This window comes from Vombatus ursinus, unplaced genomic scaffold, assembly GCF_900497805.2.
Source record: "Vombatus ursinus unplaced genomic scaffold, bare-nosed wombat genome assembly UNPS02014781.1, whole genome shotgun sequence".
NCBI classification, from domain to species: Eukaryota; Metazoa; Chordata; class Mammalia; order Diprotodontia; family Vombatidae; genus Vombatus; species Vombatus ursinus.
This window is the reverse complement of record NW_020954559.1, coordinates 41,493,909-41,516,308: the sequence shown is the minus strand read 5'-3', so window position 1 is coordinate 41,516,308 and position 22,400 is coordinate 41,493,909. Positions and strand designations below refer to the sequence as shown.

The 22,400-nt window shown below is 38.1% G+C and overlaps 1 pseudogene; it reads right to left on the bottom strand.

Annotated features, from left to right (window-relative positions):
- Window positions 1-12,966: 12,966 nt before the first annotated feature.
- Window positions 12,967-13,449, bottom strand: LOC114046212 (annotated as a pseudogene).
- Window positions 13,450-22,400: the final 8,951 nt, after the last annotated feature.

The following is a 22,400-nucleotide window of genomic DNA, read 5'->3' as shown; positions in this document are numbered from 1 at the left end:
TGAACTTGATGATCTTAGAAAAATATGGATAAACTTGCATGAAATAATGAAGAGCAAACTGAGCAGAACCAAGAGAATGTTGTATACAGTAACAACAATATTGTTTTAAGAACAACTTTGAGTGACTAAGTCATTTTGACTATTATAAATACCCAAATTAACTACAAAGGACATATGAAGGAAGACATTTTCTGCATCCAGAGAAAGAATTGATAAATAGAATTATATATAGAATGGTTTTACACACACACACACACACACACACACACACACACACACACAGGGAAGAAAAAAGGAAAAAAGAGAAAATTACGTGATAACTTTATTGTATTTTAAAAGGAATAACAAGTTGTACATAATAGATTTACAGTTGCATGTATAATCATCTTTTTTTCCTATTCTGCTATGTTATGGAAATGCATATTTTATTTAAGTTCAGAATAAAATAAATAAAATAAAGCAACCAGCTCCCCATCTCTCAATAGGAATTACAGGAAAAAGACTTAGAAGATGAAAATAGATTTTTTTTTGAAAATAGATATTTTAAGGAGTAGAAAAGCACTTAATGGAGCTCATATCATAGGCAGCAAATACAAAGGTAAAGAGACTTAGAAATGAAAATCAAAGGATAAATGAGAGAAGTTTGTATAAACAGAATGAAGATTACAAAAGGATCAAAAAAAGGTCAAACAAAAATAAAGGCACTACTTATAGACCTTTTAAATGTGTATAAAGAAGAGAGGAAAGGATAGTGGTGAATTGAAGAGAGAAAAGGAATTAAGAAAGAAATTGTGGCGAATTGAGGAGTTCACTGTGGAGCTCTTTTAAGAACAAGAAGAGGTATGAAAGGGGGCAATGATATGAACTAGAGCTGGGTTGCTGGGGACAAGCAAAAGATAAAGAAACAAAAGATTTTCCAGTAGACAGATAGCTCAAGAAGTGGGCAGTGTAATCTACTCATTGAAGAGGAGAAGGACTCCTGGGCTTGCTGGTTTCGTTGTTGTGGTCTACAAGCTTTCTGATAACCACTGAAGCTGATCTTTGGCTGTTGTTTTCAGCGACATGAGGAAGAAAGGTGAAAGACCAGTATAATGAAACAAAGATTATTAAAGACAGCATATAAACAGTGAGAGTGATGATGTGAGAAACTGGAGGCCATTAAGGGCACCAAACATAGCAGGAATATTGCTCCAAATCTGTTAAGAACAGCTGAGGGCGGGACAACTAGGTGGCTCAGTGGATAAAACTCTGGCCTTGGAGTCAGGAGGACCTGAGTTCAAATCCAGCCTCAGACACTTGATACTAGGTGTGTAACCCTGGGCAAGGCACTTAACTCTGATTGCCTCACCAAAAAATAAAATAAAATAAAATTCTACCTTTTGGGGCAGCTAGGTGGCACAGTGAATGGAGCTTTGGCCTTGGAGTCAGGAGGACCTGAGTTCAAATCCAGCCTCAGACACTTAACACTTACTAGCTGTGTGACCCTGGGCAAGTCACTTAACCCAATCACCTAAGCAAAAAAAAAAAAAAGAAAGAAAAGAAAAGCTGAGGGCATGATTCATAAGGGACAGCATTTTGTGTTGGAAAGCAAGGGATGGGAATTCACCCATTCTTTCATGAACATAAGAGAAATCATAAGAGATATCAATAACAAAGGTGGAAAGAATGCTTGTTATATTAAGATTAAGGGGAAAAAACCTTTTGATCAGATGAATAATAACTTTTTAGCGGCAAGGTGGAATGGTGGCATGGTGGGTAGAGTGTGAGACGTGGAATCAGGTAGACCTAAGTTTGAATCTTCTCCCTGATATTTACTAGGCATGTGACTCTTGGTAAGTCACATAACCTCTCTCAGCCTTGGTTTCCTCTTGAATGAATGAATGAATGAGTAAGTAAAATATTTATTAAGCACTTACTATATGCAAAGCATTATGCTAATTATTGGGAATACAGAGGGAAGAGCAAGGCTGTCCCTGCTCTCAAGGAGCTCACATCCTAATGGAGGAGACCACACATATAGAAGGTGCCAGTTGCAAGTCAGATTGAAAAGTCCCATAATCCTTAGGGGTGTAGCTGCAAAGCAGATGGCAGTGCTTCTTTTTAAATGTCGTCTCCACTGATAAAATCATATCACTTTCCAATGTCAAACTATTTGACATTGCCAAAGACTTTGGTGGCAAGAATTTTCTTTCATAATAACTGTAGCTATAGCACCAACAGGGGAAGTTGCCAGCCTGCATCTTCATGGGGGTTGCTTCCCAGGATGATGTTTGAGGGCACTGGACTGAAAGGATTGCTATTCCAAGGGCTCTTAGATTCAGAGTCTGGATGGTCTCCACCAGGGTCTTATACAGTGGTAATGGGTTGACTTGCTTAGTACATGCTGCCTCCTGTCTCTCCCTTGAAGCCTTACAGTTTCAGCTGGTTTGCAGTTGGTTGACAGCTGCTGGGGAAGGCTGGCTCCTTTTTCACAGGCATTGTTTTCCTGGATGATGCCTGTGGGGGCTGGGCTGGAAGAAGGTCTGAGGGGTGCAGCCTCCTAAGGCTCCTTCCTATTGGCGCAGTTAGTTAGCAGTTGTTGCTGGTGGTAGTGATGAGGAAGGTGGGGACCCCTTTCCACAATGATTTCTCCCCTCCATACAGCTAGGTCTCAGTGCAAATATGGAATCCTCTGAAATGTCCACATATATTTGAATGTATACTATATGAAGTTATAATTATGTAAAATATGTATTTTAATTACATTTATATAAATATGTAGTTTTTATGTAAAAAATTATGCAAAATATAATTGGTTCTAGTCCAATGGAAATATGCATTGCAAATTCAAATAATGTGGCCACTTAAGGGGATTTATTTATATTCATACTACCGTACTGCTGTTGTTAAGTCATTTCAGTCGTGACCAACTCTGTGTGACCCCATTTGAGGTATTCTTGACAAAGATACTGGATTGGTTTGCCCTTTCTTTCTCCAGCTCATTTTACAGATAAGGAAACAGAGGCAAACAGGGTTATATGACTTCCCCAGGGTCATCCAGCTTGTAAGTGTCTGAAGCCAGATTTGAATTCAGACAGGTGAGTCTTCTTGACTCTAGGTCCTGTGCTCTATCTACATCCCCATGTGGCTACTCCAGCACTGCTGGGACCTATCTGTACTTGCTGTGGGGATTATGGGGGCTGGGCTCCAAGCAGGTCTGGTGGTTTGGAAGGCAGTGCTATTGCAAGACTGTTGTGTTCTCTCTCCATCAAAGTCTGAAGGGAGATAGTGTTCAAGGTGATGGTGCCCATGGTTTGACTTGCCTAATAGATGCTGCCTTCTTTCTCTCCCTCAAGGTGCCTTACTGCTTTGGCTAGGCTGATTTGCCTGCTCTTGCAGTCTGTTTTTTTTTTTAAGAGCTTCTTGGGATAATAGCCTCTTCCTCACAGGGTTGTTATGAGATAACACATGTAAAGTGCTTCACCTACCTTAAAACACTGTATGTTAGTTATTATCTTTAAATTTAAATTTTTATTGATATCTTTTGTTTTTTTTTATCACCTTCAGTTCTGAACGTACCCATTCTACTTCAACTACTCATTGAACCATCCCTTCTAATAAATCATTTTTTTTTTAAAAGAGAACAGAGCAATTCTGCCAAACTAAAACTAGCATATCAACTGAGTCTGAATGTATATGCAAAGAATGATGACTTTTTTAAACCATGCAAAGGAATATGTGAAACTATTAATATAACCAGAACCCTCAGTAGGAGAGAGAGAGAGAGAGAGAGAGAGAGAGAGAGAGAGAGAGAGAGAGGGAGAGAGAGAGAGAGAGAAATTGAATTGACAAAGGAAGTGAGGCAAGGCTGCCCATGTGTGTGGTATATTTACATTCTCATAATACTAATTATTTCTCACATTTCTCCAGTGCTTTAAGGTTTCCAAAGCACTTTCCCCACCTTGACCCTGTGATGTAGGTAATGCATCTTTTATTTTCCTATCTCCATTATGATCTGATGATCAGGACAGTGAAGTGATTTAACCCAGGGCCAAAGAGCTAGCAGATAGCAGGGCAGGATTCCAATCTAGGCCGCTTGCGTCAAGGCCAGTGTTCTTTCTGGTACACTGCTGCTTCTCATCAAAAAAGACTAATCAAAATCTAGGGCAGTGGAGTGTAAAGATAAAACTGAGGCAGTGATATATAGGCTGAGTCCAGTTATGTCTTATACCAATGACATCATTCCGGCAACAGCAGAAGAGGAGGGAGCATTTAAAATGTAGTCATTATGTCAGAGAAGCTAGGGCAAGAGTCAACAAAGAAAATGGGAAGCCATAGACATGGGAGATAAGAGAAATACAATACTATTGAAGATGTAAAGTGGGCAAAGAGCCTGTGAGAATTCTTGGCCTATACTTTCATAAGAGAAAAGGATGCAAAAATATACAGGGAGGTGAAAATAAAGGCAGTGGAAAAGAGGAAACATGTAAGGAAGTCAAAAGTTATTGGAGAATCAATCAATCAGTTAGAATTTATTATGAGCTTGCTATGTGCCAGGCACTGTGTTAAGTACTGGGGATAAAAGAAAGCCAAAAAACAGTCTCTGCTCTCATGGAGCTCATGGTATAACAGGAAGACAACATGCAAACAGCTTTGTGTAAATAAGATAGTGACAGGATAAATTGGGGGTAGTCAGAGGAAAAGCACCAAGGTTAAGAAGGACTGGGAAAGGTTTCCTGCAGAAGGTGTAACATTGGCTGAAACTGGAAGGAAGTCATGGAAACTAGGAGGGTGAAGTGAAGAGACTGAGGATTCCAGGCATCGGGGCTAGCCAGTGAAAATGCTCAAAGTTGGGAAATGGAGTACTTGTGTGAGGCACAGCAAAGAGACCAGTATTACTGGATCAAAGAGTACTTGGAGGAGAGTAAGTTGTAAGAAGACTGGAAAGGCAGTCAAGGACCAAATTATGGGGGGCTTTAAGAGCTAAACAGTGGATTTTATGTTTGCTTCTAGGAGCAATAGGGAGCCACTGGAGTTTATTGAATAGGGAGATAGTTCACCGAATAGGTAGCTAGCTGGAACAGTGCAGCTAGCTGGATTGAGCAGCAAGGCTGGATTCAGGAAGACCTGACTTCACATTTGGCCTCAGATACTTACTAGCTATGTGAACTTGAGCAAGTTACTTAACTCTGTTTGCTTCAGTTTCCTCATCTGTAAAATGAGCTGGAGAAGGAAATGGTAAACCACTCCAGTATCTTTGCCAAGAAAACCCCAAATGGGGTCACAAAAACTGAAATGAATGAATAACTTAAATACCATTTGCTTCAGTTTTCTCACCTGTAAGATGGGGATAATTATAGCACCTACTTCTCAGTGTTACTGTGAGATTCAAATGAAATGATAATTGTAAAGTACTTAGCAAAGTTCCTGGCACATAGTAAGGGCTATATAAATGTTAGCTATTATTATTATTATTATGACATGATTGTTATGCTCATTAGGAAAATCAATTTGACAGATAAATGAAGGATAGATTGGAGTGGAAAGAGGCTTAAGTCAGTGAAACAAACCACTAGGCTATTTGCAAAAGGCTAGGTACCACTTGGGTAGTAGCAGTGTTAGAGGAGAAAAGGGGACATATTTAAGAGATGTTACAAAGGTAGAAATCACAAGACTTGGCAGCTGATTGAATTGGGTGGAGTGAGAGAGAGTGATGGATGACATCTAGGTTGCAATCCTGGATGACTAGGAAGATGGTGGTACCCTCAACAGTAATAAAGAAGTTAGGGAAAGGGAAGGGTTTGGGATGATCAACACTGTCAAAGGATGCAGAGAAGTCAAGGATGAGAATTGAGAAAAAAAACCATCAGATTTGGCAATTAAGAGAACAGAAGAAGGTCTTTCATTAGATTTTTTTTTGTCAATTTTTTTCTATGATGGTTATCTCTCCTTCAACTAGGTGTGTAGTTCTGATGGAGACCTTCTTTATATCCACGTATGATCTCCTTTATATCTATGAAAGAACAGGGAAAACTTCATTATATGGCATCTTCACATTTGCCACCGGAGGAAGAAAGTCTAGTTACAATCAATACAATCTATTGGATTGGAGGGTGATAGATTTAGTGCTGGAAAAGACTGTGTCAGATGCTATACTAAGTACCAGGGATATAAAGACAAAAAATGAAATAATCCCTGATATGAAGGAGATTACATTCAATCGGGGCGACAACATGTATTCCCATAAATATAGACAGAATAGACGCAAAATTAATATTAAGTAGTTGGGGAAGAAAGGCACTGGTACTTGCAGTTATCAGGAAGTGCTTCATGTATAATGTATTTGAGTTGATTCTTAAAGACTCATTGAGAGAAACTCTCTGAGGTCATTTTATAGCCTATTCATTTTACAGATGAGGAAACTAAGTCACCAAGAGGTGAAATGACCTGTTCATGGTCACACAGTTAATATTGGAGGTAGGGTTTGTACCCAGGTATTCCTGACTCCATTTCCTATGCTCTAACCACAATGGCACCCTAATATTTTTGTGTTCCAACTTTAAGAAGACAGAATAGGACAAACTTTTCATTCCGTTTGCCTATATTTAAATACCAGTGAGAAGGAACAGTCCACTTAAAAGAAAAATTATTATAACAAGAACAACTCTTTCTTAAGTAACTACTGAATGTAGAAAACTGTACAAGATACTGGAATGGAGAAGGAACTTAGAGAACGCCCTATCCCTCCCCTCAAGGACTTTACAGTCTAACAGAGGGAAAAGACACAAACACATTTAGTAATAATACATGTTACACTGGAGATTTACAAAACCAAGTTCTATGTGAATTCTGAGGGTGAAAATTATCACTGAGGGAATAAAGGAAGTCCTCATGGAGATAATAGTATTTGAGTTGCTCTTTAAAGGGAGTAAGGATTTATCAGGTAGAGAAAGGGAGTGAGGGGCAGCAAGGTGGCACAGTGGATAGAGCACTGGCCCTGAAGTCAGGAGGACATGAGTTCAAATCCAGCTTCAGACCAAACACTTGACACTTACTAGCTGTGTGACCCTGGGCAAATCACTTAACCCCAATTGCCCCCCCCCCCCCAAAAAAAAAGAAAAGAAAGAAAGAAAGAGAGTGAAGAAAGTCCAGGTCTAGGGAACTATGTGAGCAAAGGCATAGAGGTAGGAAACATAGGATACTTTTAGGTGGCAGACTTTTATCCTATTTGGCTAAAACCTGGAGTATGTGGAAAAAGAGTAATATGGATCAAATAAGCATTTATTAAGCCCTACTATGTGTCAGATACTATACTAAGTACTAGGGATATAAAGACAAAAAATGAACTAATCCCTGATATGAAGGAGATTACATTCAACCAGGGGAAACAACATGTATTCCCATAAATATAGACAGAATAGACGCAAAATTAATATTAAGTAGTTGGGGAAGAAAGGCACTGGTACTTGCAGTTATCAGGAAGTGCTTCATGTATAATGTATTTGAGCTGATTCTTGAAGACTCATTGAGAGAAACTCTCTGAGGTGGAGATGAAAAAGGAGTGAATTCTATTTATGGAGTCAGCCCGTGCAAAAGCAAGGAGATTGGGGTCTAAGGAGGGAAATAACATTAAAACAACTTCCCCATTAGCCTGTGAGATCCTTAAGAGCAGGACTGTCTTTTGCCTTTCTTTGTACTCTAACATTTAAGCCATTGCCTGGCATATAGGTACTTAATAAATTCACTGCTTCATACTGGCTTTCATATATGCCCCTTAGGATCACAGATTCAGAGCTGGAAGAGACCTCAGAGGTCACCTGGTCCAACATCCTCATTTTACAGTCTTGGAAATTGAGGCCCAGAGAAGTTAAATACCTTGCCCAAGGTGCCACAAATAGGAAGTGACAGAGCCAGGATTTGAACTCAACTCTTCTAACTCCAGTATACTTTCAATTATATTGCACTGTCTCTCATACTAAACATAGCACTTAATAACATGCTTTTAAAAAATGTTTATTGGGTTAGATTGTTAGATTAGTGTGAATCCACTATTCCTAAGGTGGTAAGATTGGATGAGTAGAATTAAGAAGCCAGTACAATAGGAAGTAGATTGCTAAGGCCAACTCTATAGATAGGATTTAACTTATAGTAGATTTGCAGAGTCAATACTTCCTCATGGGGAAATAGACTTAAAATCCTTGCTGTTTTGTTTTTTTTTTAACAACAGAAAAGGTCAATTGACCAAAAGGCTGTGGTAAAGAAGATGGCAACATGATGTGTACGTGTGTGTGTGTGTGTGTATGTGTATGTGTTTGTGAAGATCAAAGACCTGAAAAATAAACTCAGGAGAGTGTTACACAAAGAAATATCAAGGAAGATTTATGCTTATAAAATAGAAATTGCTAATACTCAAGAATGGAGACATAAGAAAAGAATTTTAAGAGGCTTTAGGAAATCAAATGAATATGAAGAAGTAATGTTGTATGTACCATCTTAAGCGACAAACTGCTGTTTAAAGTCCGTATCAACTCATGGGAGATAGGGATAGGACCTACCCTATAGAAGGATGTGGGGAGGAAAAGAGATAGTAAAGCTTTGACTTTGAATGAACCACAGTAAAAAGCTTTTGGAGTCATCTAGGCAGAATTGTGTGGCAGAAAAGATAGATGATAGAGAGATTGGTAGATAGAGCATTTATGAAGCACTTACTATGTATCAAAGACTATGCTAAGTGCTGGGGATAAAACACAAAAAAGGAATACAGTCCTGGCTTTCAAATAGTTACATTTCTTCTTTTTTTGGGGAGGCAACTGGGGTTAAGTAACTTGCCCAGGGTCACACAGCTAGTAAGTGTCATGTGTCTGAGACTGGATTTGAACTCATGTCCTCCTGACTTCAAGGTCAGAGCTCGATCCACTGTGCCACCTAACTGCCCCTAAATAGTTACATTCTTAATGGGAAAACACATGATAGGAAGTTGAGAAAGGAGAGACAAAGCATGAAGAGGAATGGGGTGTGATATGTATGAAGCCATGGTGTGGAGATGATGAAAAACTGTATTTGAGATAAAAGGCTGTGGATTAGCAGTAATACTGAAGTATATAAAAATAAACTACCTAGAAGGCATTGGGGAAGGAGAAGAATGAAATAGGTAAAGGAAAAACAATAAGAATTTGAGATTATTGAGTTTACGAGAAATTGATGTGCAAGATCTATGGGCATTCTGTTCTGGTTTTCTTTTGGTGACAGGAGAATTTTAATTATTGATAATCTATAAATACTTTTTATATGTAAACTCATAAGAACTGTATGAGATGAGATAGGACAGAACTTTGATAATTACAAAGCTTTATATGAGAAAAATGATATTGATGATGATGATGCTGTTATTAAAATTAATAAAGAGTCATTACTTATTGCTGAACAGTTGGGCCATTGCCTGTTCTGTGAAACCCGAAAAGAATGCTGTCTTGTAAAACATCAGACTAGGAGGTTAATGTTCCTTGGAGGACATCTGTCTCAGGATCAATATCATTCTACTTGGCAAATATCAGTGAGTTATTGTCCAACCTGGCAGATATCTCTACTACTGCCGTAGCTACACCTAGAACTTCACATTGGACTGTAGGTGTCCTTGGGTGACAATCAATATTCTCCTGGAAGTTATTTCTAGAGACTCCTATGGAAATCACCATGTAATTCCTGTAGTGATTAAAGCAGAGTCTTTAACTGTTGAGAGACAAAATTCTGAGGACGATCCATTTATTAGCAAGTGTAGCAATTGCCAATAAATAGGGTCAATGACTTCTTAGGAGCCAAAGACCCTAAAGTGAGGGCCTGCAGGGTCTTTTATAGTGATTAACAGGATGACAGAGCAAAATATCCAGTAATATAGGTGTGCCTTCTTCTGACTGGCTAACAAGTAAAAACCTCTGACATCAGCTCGGCATTACATCATTTGGACCTCCCTTTCAGAAAGTCTCATAACCATAAACAAGACATGTGATTTGGGGAATTTGGGAGTGGCTACAATAACTTTGGGTAACTAAGTGGAGCAGTGGATAGAGCACACTGGGTTTGGAATCAGGAAGACTCATCTTCCTGATTCAAATTGTGATCCTGAGCAAGTCACTTAACCCTGTTTGCCTCAGTTTCTTCATCTGTGAAATGGGCTGGAAAAGGAAATGGCAAACCACTGTAGTATTTTTTGTCAAAGAAACCTCAAAATGGGGTGTCAGAGAGTCAGACACAGCTGAAAATGACTGAGGAACAATACAACAGCTTTGATTGAATCAACTTGACCTTTAGGTTAAAGTTTTCTCTGAAATATGGGTAGTGGGTGAAGTTACAAGAGTAGAGGTACAAGTTACAAGATTAGGGGGGAGAATCATGGCCCAAGTGACCCAAGTTATCTGAGTAGACTTGCAAGTGTAAGGAACAATGAAGGGGAATTTTAAATCTAGCTTAAGTCTTCACAATACAGAATTAAAAATCAATTTTCAGTTTCATAATTCTCCCTGTTGACTCTCAAGGGAGGCCACACCTCTTCTGAATCATTTAACCTGATTAAAGTTACAAATCAAAATGTAGTAAAAATCATGCATAACACTCCAAAATAAAGTTATGATTACAGAAGCAAAAATGTTGTGAATAAGAAATTTGAATTGTCGTGAACAATCATGAGTTTTTTAGGAATCAATTTGTCAAAGCCAAAAGACAATTATGAGGTCTGGGGCTAGGAAAGACATATGGCATGGCACAGGCCCCTTGAAGAACTCACATGTAGTTTGGGATAGTATCTCAGCTTATTCTAAAGCTATAACCCCAATATATGAGAATAGGGACTAAAGAAATTTTATCACACATCTTCTACTTTAATGGGACTAATTTGGGAGGGGAATGGCCCCCAAACCATCAGGCTTAAATTTATAACAACTCACCCATTGGTCTTTGAGACCACCCTTGACTGACACATTAACAAACTCTGCCTTAAATAAGTAGGCTTTACAGAGGCAGCAGCGCATGGGGAAAGAAGGAAAGAGAAAGGTGAATATTAAGCCTTCTTCCTAGTAACCCATTCACAGTATTCATTTTATCAGTACATCATATCTTAAGACTCAGCTGTCTCATGTAGTTATCTGGTTTCTGAAAACATCTCCTTTTGGGCATTCTGGAATAGGCCTGTCCTCAGAGCAGTTCTGAAAGAAGGAGCTTCTCTGGTTTGGGTTACTTGTAGAGATTCTTAGATGTTTCTGCTATAATCTTTTGCAAAATCTACCTCAATACAATTTGGTACACCTTCCTAAATTTGGTTTTCCGATAACCAGCTCAAGCATCAGGAACCCATAATTCACCCAAAGCTTCAGAGAATTTAAGGTTTTACATCTCACCTGCTGTTACCTGAACATTGTACCTTATATGGACAGTGCTATCAACAAGCCAAATAGAGAATCTTAAAAAGAGACCCATGAGAGGCTGACTTGGAAGATGAGCCCTTCTGGGTAAAGATCAATATTTATCAGAGTAAACATGTAAGCTAGGGTGCATAAAAGGAACACCTTCAGTTTTACTACTTATAACTGCCCTGTGATTTGTGATCAAATTGTTGTGCTGCTGAGAAATAAAAAACTAAACATTTTAAAATATCACAAAAGACAGGGTTCTGAAACTCTTTAAGTTAAGTTTTAAAGATAAATCTTCCTCTCCATTCAATTTTGAAAATTTTTACATTATGTGTTTATCTTACATCCTTATTTAAATCTAATCCCCCCCCCTTAAGAGGACATTATTACTGTATCATTTTGAAGGAATGAGGTCTTTCAAAAACATGTTCTCATGATGAACACACAATTCTTAAGACAAGCTCAAAAAATTCTTTTATTTAGTTGGTTGGGATATGGAATTTATATTACCAACTGGCATCTTAGTGTTTTTAATATGAGCCTGCAGTTACTCAGATGTCTTCATGTTCAATACTTAATAAAAGTTTATCCCAAATGGCCAACTAATTTTAAGGACAATGATTCCCCCCTTAGGAGGAAATTATCCCTATATTATCAAACATAATGGGATATATAGTGCCAATTAGTGATATATAAGCCTAACAACAACCACCAGAGGCAACATTTTGGAAGACATGTTAGTTAAATGCCTAATAGTGTTTGTTACCTGGTGATAGAAACCCCAGGAAGGAGTGGGCTACCTGCAGGAGTTCCCAGAGCGCAGACACATTGCAGACAAGGGAAAGGGAGTTCTTAGAAATCTCCAGGGACAAAGAGCCAATAGGGAAGCATGAAATAGTGGTTAAAATAACAGGTGATTTCAGCATAAGGAGAAAAGAGTGCTCTACTAAGAGAGGATCAACAATGACCATAGCAAGTATATGGCAAGCAGGAGAACTTATAATGCTCAGATATTTCAATTTCAATTGATATGTTAATATATTTAGTACTGGTACAAATGGATGCTATGGGTTACCTCCTTGAGCATAGAAATTTGCTATGAAAGGAAAAAAGAGGGACATAGTTATGACAATATCAAGACCATCCCTTCAAGGGCACAGACTGACTTGATGTAAGCCATAACAAGGAAAAAACTCCCTTACCTCTGTTTTGAGTCTTAGGCATGAGTCGTATTTAATAATCATGTAGCAAAGTTCCATGTTTATTCACAGGGTGTCATAGTCAGGTTCAGAATTAACCAGATGGGAAAATTTCCTGTTTAGAAAGAAAATAGCATAATAGGGAAACAATCAAGAGGATCTTATCTTTGTCCATGTCAAAGTTATCCTCTCAACTTTCCCAAGGGACAGACATCCACTTGTAGCAGTTCACAGACTGCCACACAAAGAATATCCCTTGAATGGTGGTTTATTGGTTTAATAAAACTTTAGACAAATCATCCAAATCATCCAAAGGACCCCATTGTAAGTTGTTTTAGCCATAACACTAAGTAAAATATTAGAGCAGGGCTTGGGCTTACTTTGCTTTACTTTTTCTGAGGGAAAAAAGTGTAGTTTATAGGATTGAACTCCTCCTGAATACATTCAGATTCTTCTAAGAAAAGTCTGACATATTCTTCATCCTCTACAATCAAAACATTCTCTCTATAATTCTGAATGGCTTGTGTGGTCCAGTTGAGAGAACCAGTAATAAGCATTTTCTTATTTACAATAGCAAATTTGTGATGCAGGTATCCAGCACCTTGATCATGATGTACTGGATACCTGCCTCATACAGGCCGTGGATCTGGGAACCACTGAGGGCCATGTAGTCACAGTTAGTGACCATGCAGATGCAGATCCTTTGCTGGTGCAGTAGGTGCATGGTGCAACCCAGCTTGGGGTTGGAAAAGGTGAACAGGCAGAATTCAAGTCTGCTGTGGGCCAATAGCTCATGCTGCAAAGCTCAAGGAGCTCTCCCTTTGTGGGAGAGGGCACAGGCAGCTTGAGCCCACCACCCCCACAGTCATGCCAGTGTACCTCCAAAACAATTTATGGTCATATGAAAAAATGTTCTAAATCATTATTGATTAGAGAAATGCAAATGAAAACAACCTTGAGATATCATTTTTTACCTATCAGATTGGCTAAAATGACAGAAGGGGAAAGTGACAAGTGTTGGAGGGGATGTGGAAAAATTGGGACACTAATTCATTGTTGGTGGAATTGTGAACTGATTGATCTAACCATTTTGGAGAGCAACCTGGAAGTATGTCCAAAGAGTTATTAAACTACCTATACCCTTTGACCCAGCAATAACACTACTTGGTCTATTTCCAAAGGTAACTAGGGAAAAAAGAAAAGAACCTAAATATTCTAAAATATTTATAGAGCTCTCTTTGTGGTGGCAAAGAATTAGAAATTGCAGGGATGCCCATCAGTTGGGGAATAGCTGAAGAAGTTGTGGTATGTGATTGTGATGGAATCCTACTGTGTTATAAAAAATGATGACCTCAATGATTTTAGAAAACCATTGAAAGATTTGAACGAAATAATGAAGAGTGAAATGAACAGAACTAATACAACACTGTATACAGTAACAGCAATATTGTTTTAAGTATGACTTTGAGTGACTAAGTTATTTTTACTGTTATAAATACCTAAATTAACTACAATGGGCATATGAAGAAAGACACTATCTACATCCATAGAAAGAACTGATAAATAGAAGTATGTATAGAATAATTACTTCTCTAACAGCATTTCCAGCACAAAAGTTTACCATGTTTCATAATATAAGAAAATATTTTAGAAACACAATAATAACATACATGATATCACGTATTTAAAACATGAAACTAAACTTAAAATTAGTCAGATGACATCAACGCATTTCCAGCTTACCTTACATAGAAAATCATTCATCCAATCACTTTCGGTATTTTGTACTAATCACATCTAAAATCCAATATAGAGTAATTATATTCAATCAAATAAATAATAAAAATAACACTAATGACAACAGTTAACATTTTTATAGTGCTTATCACATGCCAAACACTGTGTTAAACGCTTCTCAATTATATGGTACTCACAACAACCAGGGTGCGGTGGGTGCTATTATTATTATCCCCTTTACAGATTAGGTAACTAAAGTAGGCAGAAGTGAAGTAACTTTTTTTAAGGTCATACAGTTAATAAATTTCTGAGATTGGATTTTCTGATCCATGTACTTTCTAGCTTAATGCCTTAATGGCAAATAGAAAATATGATTTGCATTAAGTTCTGATTTACTACAATTACTCTAATAGGAGAACATATCTCACTGTGAGACCACATTATGATTTAGTTTCAGAACAAATTTTGACCAAATCAAATCTGGATTTATAACCACTAATGGTAACATTTAAAATCTCAGTTTTCCCAAGGGCCCACTGTTTCCAGTTAGCTCAGGTTAAAAATTTTCATGGTGGCACTTTTTTTCTTTCCTTTTTGCTTTAAAATCACTCAAAGAGTCAAATCAATTATTTTTGTTTCCTCAACCTAACCCATCCCAGATATCTTAAGGGATTGGATAAAGGGCCCATTTCCCATACCTTAAAGGCTTTTCAGTTGTAATCCTGGAAAGGTAGAAGAGGACAGGTCACTTATATATAAAAAAGACACTTTTTTTTTTTACAAAGGCTATTAGTGTAACTAGTTACACCAGACCAAAGAAAACAACATCTTCTTCACCAGTCATTTAGTTAATGAAAGTTTGTTAAGCTCTTACAAAGTGTCTTGGGAAGCTTGGTGGCACAGTGGAGTCAGGAAGACTCATCTTCCTGAGTTCAAATCTGGCCTCAGACACGTATTAGCTGTGTGACCCTGGGCAAGTCACTTAACCCTGTTTGTCTCAGTTTCCTCACCTGTAAAATGAGCTGGAGAAGGAAACGACAAACCACTCCAGTACCTTTGCCAAGCAAACCCCAAATGGGGCTATGAAGAGTCAGATATGACTCAACAACAAGTAGTGTCATATCAGATATGAAAAAGAGAAGGGATGATTTCTTGGACCTATTCAAAGTCCTAGGAATTTTCTTTTGTAATCTTAAATTGATGGGGAGAAGAGGTACTGAAGAAGACATTTGGTGCTTGTGAAAGAGGCATTTCTAAAAATTTAATCATCCTTTCCCAAACCTCTCTCCCAACTCCATATCCTTCCCTTCATGTTAACCTCAACTCACATGACTCTATCTTTCTGTAGTATTCTACCCATTCTCATCCCTATTTGTTTAAACTTTTTTCTCTTCCTCATGTATAAAGTCCTTTGAAATTGTCTCTACTAGAATGATATATCCCTCATCCTCCAAGGAGGAGAGATTTGTAGTGTTTGTTCTTAATCTTTCAATTGCAATAAAGACCTTAAAATGCACCTACATTATTTCTTCCATACTCTGAACCCATCACTTCTCTGACTTTCATCTACCCCCTGAATTCCTTTAGCCCTCACTCCCTTCATTCTCATTGTCAGACTACACCCTTCTTACTTATGATGATCTTTCAACTTAGGTGGCCTTTATTTTATAGCTCTGTAGTCATGTGGGTACAGGCAAGCAATGTACAACTGCAATTTCAGTTTGATGTCATAAATATTTGTAGGACAGTTCTAAGTTTGTGAGAATTTTAAACCTCTCATATATTTTTTCTTCCTGATTTATCCACAGAGGTCCCCCTCTTTGAAACTCAATTTTATAGAGTGGTGCTTTACTTAGATAACGCTCTTTTCCTTAGGCTGAGAAAGCCACAGAGAAAAGTTAACAAAAAGAAAAACAAATATGATAAGATAGATATGAACTTGCTGTCACAATTTTCTAAAAGCCTGAAGACGAGAAAGAAATTTTCTCTGAAAAAGTTATTCGTTGTAATTCAGGCCACAGAAAAAGGAAGCTAGTTTAATTTACCAGGATACACTAAAACACTGGTGATGCATGCTTGCTCGTAGATTTGCTGGCTAATTTTAAATTAGACAGACGAGACAGGTGAGGTGTTTTGTGATAGTTCTCCAGCATGAGGGAATTCCTAGTGGAAAGATGTAGGGTTCCCTTATTGACCTTTGCTTTCTATGACTGGGCTCACAGACTCCCTCAGTGCAGATGCGGCTGTCAATAGGTTAAATCCTTTATGTCTAAGGAAAAGCCTGTGGGTTAATCAGAGATGTCAGGGGAAATAACCCTTTGATATTTCACAGACAGACTTGCACAGAAATAGTTTCAAGGATTGTTCTGTGGCTCAAGAAGCAGAACTAACAGTTCTTGCTGTCCTGCAGTTGGGCAAGCAGAGCTCACTGTAAAAGTGAGACTTAAGAGATGTGATCTAAATTTATAATTTTACTCCAGGGTTTCTATTTTAGGGAATCATGTGATTTGGCTGAGCCCCTTGGTCCCTGCTTTACACTGGAGCACAGTCAAGCTGGCCAAGTGGGGACGTAGTTCTAGGCTTATGAGGCTAAATGAAAGCCAGGAAGACTTTAACAGGGAGTCCCTCTTAGTGGTCCACAGTGTTCCAATGAATAGCCCTTGTTTTTGAGACTGCTGTCACGGTACCTTACTTAAGATAGTCTCAGGGTGGCTACTACTAATTGTAGTACCAGTGCAGGTGTCTAGTGTATGAACACAAGGTATAAGGGCAAGCTCAAAGTCTGATAAACTGAAACTGAACACAAAGTAGACAGACATATGAGCACTCTCTATTGCCAAGACATAAAACCATAGACAGATACACAGAAGCTCTTGCTGGCAGTCTTCCTCCTTAACCCTGAAATGATCAGGTTGATTTGGTGTCTTTTTAAAAATTGATCCTATTTACAATTAATTGATTTTGTCCTCTTACTGTCTAAATGATGGTTCTTTGTCTCTGAACTTAATTCAGAAATTCAACTGGCCTGTAATGAGTTAAGTTTAGAAAACCAATTCTACTGCTAATCACTTTCCTCTTCTTGCCTCAAGGAAATCTGTTATCCTTGAGGGATGCAGATGGACACCAGGGAGTCTGGTCTAGTATCTTTACATCGCCAAGGTTTCCTTCAAGGATGTCTGGTTTATTATCCAAAAAAGTCTAGTCCACTATCTCTGTCCTTGCGGATGCAACTGTATTCAAACAATAAATATTTCTTAATCATAGGAGGGAAGGAGGGGGTTGTTGCTAACCCCCATTCACAAATTTACATCCAATCATATTTTATTCCATCTATGATGTTGGCCTTTCTATTTTCTGTACTCCCTAAGACTATAAAAGAAAGCTGTTTCCCTTATTTGAGGCATTAGCTTTGTTGAGGAAGCTGAGATTCGTTTTTGCCATCTCCAGTTACCATGATCTATATCTTGCCATTGGACCCAGATGGCTCCAGAGGAGAAAGTGAGTCTGGTGACTTTGCATAGCTCTCCCTCATTTAAAAGCAATTCACTTGCAAGTCATGGCATCATCTTCCTAATGTCATGGTCCTCTTTGAGAACAAAGTACAAACCACAACTTGTGTGTAGTCTGAGCTGCCCTACTGGGGACCCAACAGACCAGTTCTAGTTGGCTAACTTCTTTCCTCTACTCTCCTCTTCTCTCATGTCATACCTTTACCTGAGGGTGCTCTGCTCAAAGGAAAGTATGTTTCGAAGGTTGAAACCCACCTAGATATCTTGAGGTTTACTGGCTGATTTCTTTTTTAATGACCATGCCTTCAACTCAAATTCACTCTGGCTCTAATTGATTGGACAGCGATTGGTGGATCAGAGTGAATGTAAACAGAAATTGTTCTATTTTGGCCAGAAACCCTGGAGGTCTTGCCCTCCCAGATTAATTTCTTTTTTTAATTAAATGGCCATCCCTTGGCTTACTTCTTAAACAGCCCTAATCATTGAATAGGTATTGCCTCAGTCAAAGTAAGAACTCAAAGACCTTAACCTAAAAAGGCCAAGGTCTCCCACTTGCAGTCTGGGCCATCTCCAGTTTTTCTGATCTATATCTTGCCACTGGACCAGATGACTCCTGAGGAGAAAGTGAAGCTGGTGACCTTACACAGCCCTACCTCACTTAAAACCAATTCTTTTGCAAGTCATGGCATCATCTTCCTGATGTCATGGTCCTCTGAGAACGAAGGACAAATCACAACCTGTGAGATCCTATTTATTGGTAAATTCATTCTTTATTAATAAATTGATCAGGCTTGGAACTTTGTGCCTCAGTCTACTTTAATTTTAACTGTTATAACCCTCAGTAATGTAAGAGTTAAATCCATGTTATCAGGAAGAGCTGTTTGGCAAATGCACCCCTTCAGAAGCACACATATAGACAATAACAAAGACTTTAATTTGTGAGAGAGTCCCTTTCTTAGCCAAATTTGGAATCTTTTAGTAGTTACAGTCTCATTAATTTAAGAGTTTTAGATTTCCCTTTCACTTTGTGCACAATCTCTGAATCTTAAGATCCTCTTATAAATTGGTCCTTTCCCCTCTATCAACAATGGAAGGGAGGTCTACTTATTTTCTTACTCCTGTAGAGACTTCCTGGGACTTACATCCAGGTCCTATCAGCTTCCAGATCACTAAATGAGAGATCCTACTTAATCTCTTACCCTTGAAGAGAATTTCCCAGGCCTGCCTATTGTGTGTCTTACCTTGGCTCAGAAGAATTTGGATCAGATTGGAGGGAGAGTTCAACCTCTGGGGATGGTCCCCCGAAGAGAAGTCCATCAGTGAAATCAACTGTAGCATGCTGTGGGGAGTTCTTCTGAAGGACCATCCAGGGGGATTGGAGTCCTGCACTCAAATCCCTTCATGGTTGCCAACTGTTGTGAGAGAAATTCTAAAAGGCAAGGTTCTGAGCATGATTCTTTTATTAGCAAGGCTAACAATTGCCGTTAAATGGAGTCAATGGCCTTTCAGTGACCAAAGACCCCAAGTAAGGACTGACAGGGTCTTTTATAGTGATTAACAGGAGGACAGAGCAAAATCTCAAGTGACATAGGTATGCCTTCTTATTGGCTAGAAAGTAAAAACCCCTGGCATCGGCTTGATATTACATCATTTGGACTCCCCTTCTGAAATTCTCTTAAACATAAATAAAAAACATGATTGGGGAATTTGGGAGTGGCTACAACAGCTTTGACTGAATAGCTTGATCTTTAGATTAAATAAGTTTCCTCTGGAATGTGTGTGTTGGGGAAGTTACAAGAGTGGAGGTGCAAGTCTCAACATGCGGGTGGAGGTACAAATTGCAAGAGCAGAATCCAAGTGACTTGAAGTTAGGATTGTGATCCAAGTGACCTGAGGTTACCTAAGTAGACTTGCAAGGGTAAGGAACAGTGAAGAGGAATATTAAATTTAGCTTAAGTCATAACAAAATAGAATTAAAAGTCAATTTTCAATTTCATATAACCTTTTGTGTATATATCATGGACCTTTTTGACAGATTGGTAAAGTCTGTAGACCCTGTCTTAGAATAGTGTTTTAGATAATGGAAAAAAATGCTAAGTTTCAGTTAGAAGTTAGTGAAAACAAGGATATAATTTATTTCCCATCTAAGTACACAGACCACTTGAAATCTATTCATGGATACCTTTAGGTCCATAGACTTCAGGTTAAGAATCCCTAGATTGGAGGAAAACTTTCAGTTATCTTGGATCTGGTCTGACCTTGGAACAAACTTCCAACTTATGATACAGCATTAATTATACAAGAGAAGTTTTAGAAGTGGTGGTATGATAGCTGTCTTTACTTGTCTTCAATTGTGACTCTTAATTTCTGAATTTTGTGTGTCTCTTTGCATAGAAAGATACTTTTCTCTGAGATAAACATATTATGCAAATACTTTGCTAATCAATCAATGAAATTTATTAAGTGCCTTATTTCCTGATTTTTCATAGGCCATACAACCATGGCTATAAGAAAACTTGGTGATAGTTTAATTCTACCATTCCCTCCACTTTCTCTCTCTCTCTCTCTCTCTCTCTCTCTCTCTCTCTCACACACACACACACACACACAGATGAGGAAACCAAGGCATAGGGAGATTAGTGACATAGGTGGTTAGTGACCTATCTGGATTTGAACCCAGGCCATCTTACTCTAAATCCAGCACTTTCTATTACATCATGTGGCCACAGTTATTTTATATTCTTTTGGCATTAGGAGATCCATCTGATTATTCTTATTATGTTGTATGAATTCTAGCACATGTCAAGCATTACACAATCTCAATGTTGGATGAGATCTCAGAGACCATCTAGTGCCTGTATCTGAACAAGAATCTTCTTGATAACATCCCCAGCAAGTGATCATTAAGCTAGTTTGAAAATTTCTCAAGGCAGCCTACTTCACTTTTGGACATCTTCAATTATCAGGAAGTTGTACTTTGTATTGGACTAAAACCTGACTTACTGCAACTTCCAACTTGAGATTTCCAATTTTCAAGCAAGACAAGTCAAATCATTCTTCTGGATGACATCCCTACAAACACTTGAAGACTGATCACATGTCCCACTCTCCCTCCAAGTATTCTTTTCTTCAGCCCCAAATAGACCCAGTTCCTTTAACTAGTCCTCACATCATTTAGCTTCTAGGCCTCTTTCCATCTTACTCACCCTCTTCTAGTTGCACTTAAGGGTGGCAATGTTATTCCTAAAATGTTATGCTCAGAATTCAACACAATTCTCTGGATATGGTCTGACCAGGGAAGAGTACAGTGAGGCTATAACCCCTCTCACTCTTTAAAAAAATAGTATTTTATTTTTTTCCAATTACATGTAAAAATAATTTTCAACATTCATTTTTTGAAAGATTTTGAGTTCCAAATTTTTTTCTCTTTCTCTCTGCTTTCTCCCTTCCCCAAGATGGCAGGCAATCTGATATATGTTATATATGTGCAATCATGTAAAACACATTTCCACATTAGTTGTGTTGTGAAAGTAGAAATAGAACAAAAGGGAAAAAAAGACAAAAAAAACCCCAAATAGTATGTTTCAATCTGCATTCAATCTCCATCAGTTATTTCTCTGGCTGTGGATAGCATTTTCTCTCATGGGTCTTTGGGAATTGTATTGGATCATTATATTGCTCAAAAGAGCTAAGTTAATCATAGTTGATCATCACACAATGTTGTTGCTACTGTGTACTATGTTGTCTAGGTTCTGCTCATTTCATTCAAAATCAGTTCATGTAAGTCCTTCCAGGTTTTTATGCAATCTGCCTGCTCATCATTACTTATAGAACAATAGTATTCCGTAACATTCATATACCACAACTGGTTTAGCCATTCCCTAATTAATGGACATCCCCTCAATTTCTAATTCTTTGCCACCACAAAAAGATCTGCTATAAATATTTTTTACATGTATGTCCTTTTCTCTTTTTTATGATCTCTTTGAGATACAGACCTAGTAATGGTATTGTTAGATCAAAGGGTATGCACAGTTTGCCCTTTGGGCATAGTTCCAACTTGCTCTCCAGAGTGGATGGATCAGTTCACAACTCCACCAACAATACATTAGTGTCCCAATTTTCCCACATCTTCTCAAACATTTGTCATTTTCTTTTTCTGTCATATAGCCAGTCTGATAGGTGTGAGGTGGTTGAGTTGTTTTAATTTGCATTTCTCTAATCAATAGTGATATAGAACATTTTTTCATATGACTATAGATAGCTTTGACTTCATCTGAAAACTGCCTGTTCATATCCTTTGACCATTTATCAATTGGAGAATGACTTGTATTCTTGTAAATTTGACTTAGTTCTCTATATATTTGAGAAATGAAACCTTTATCAGAGACTCATGATGTAAAAAATTTCCCCATTTTCTGCTTTCCTTCTAATTTTGGTTACACTGGTTTTGTTTGTGCAAAAATCCTTTGGTTTAATATAATAAAAATTATCCATTTTGCATTTCATGATGTTCTTTATCTCTTGTTTGGTCATAAATTCTTCCCTTCTCTGTGGCCTAGCTGTACTAGACC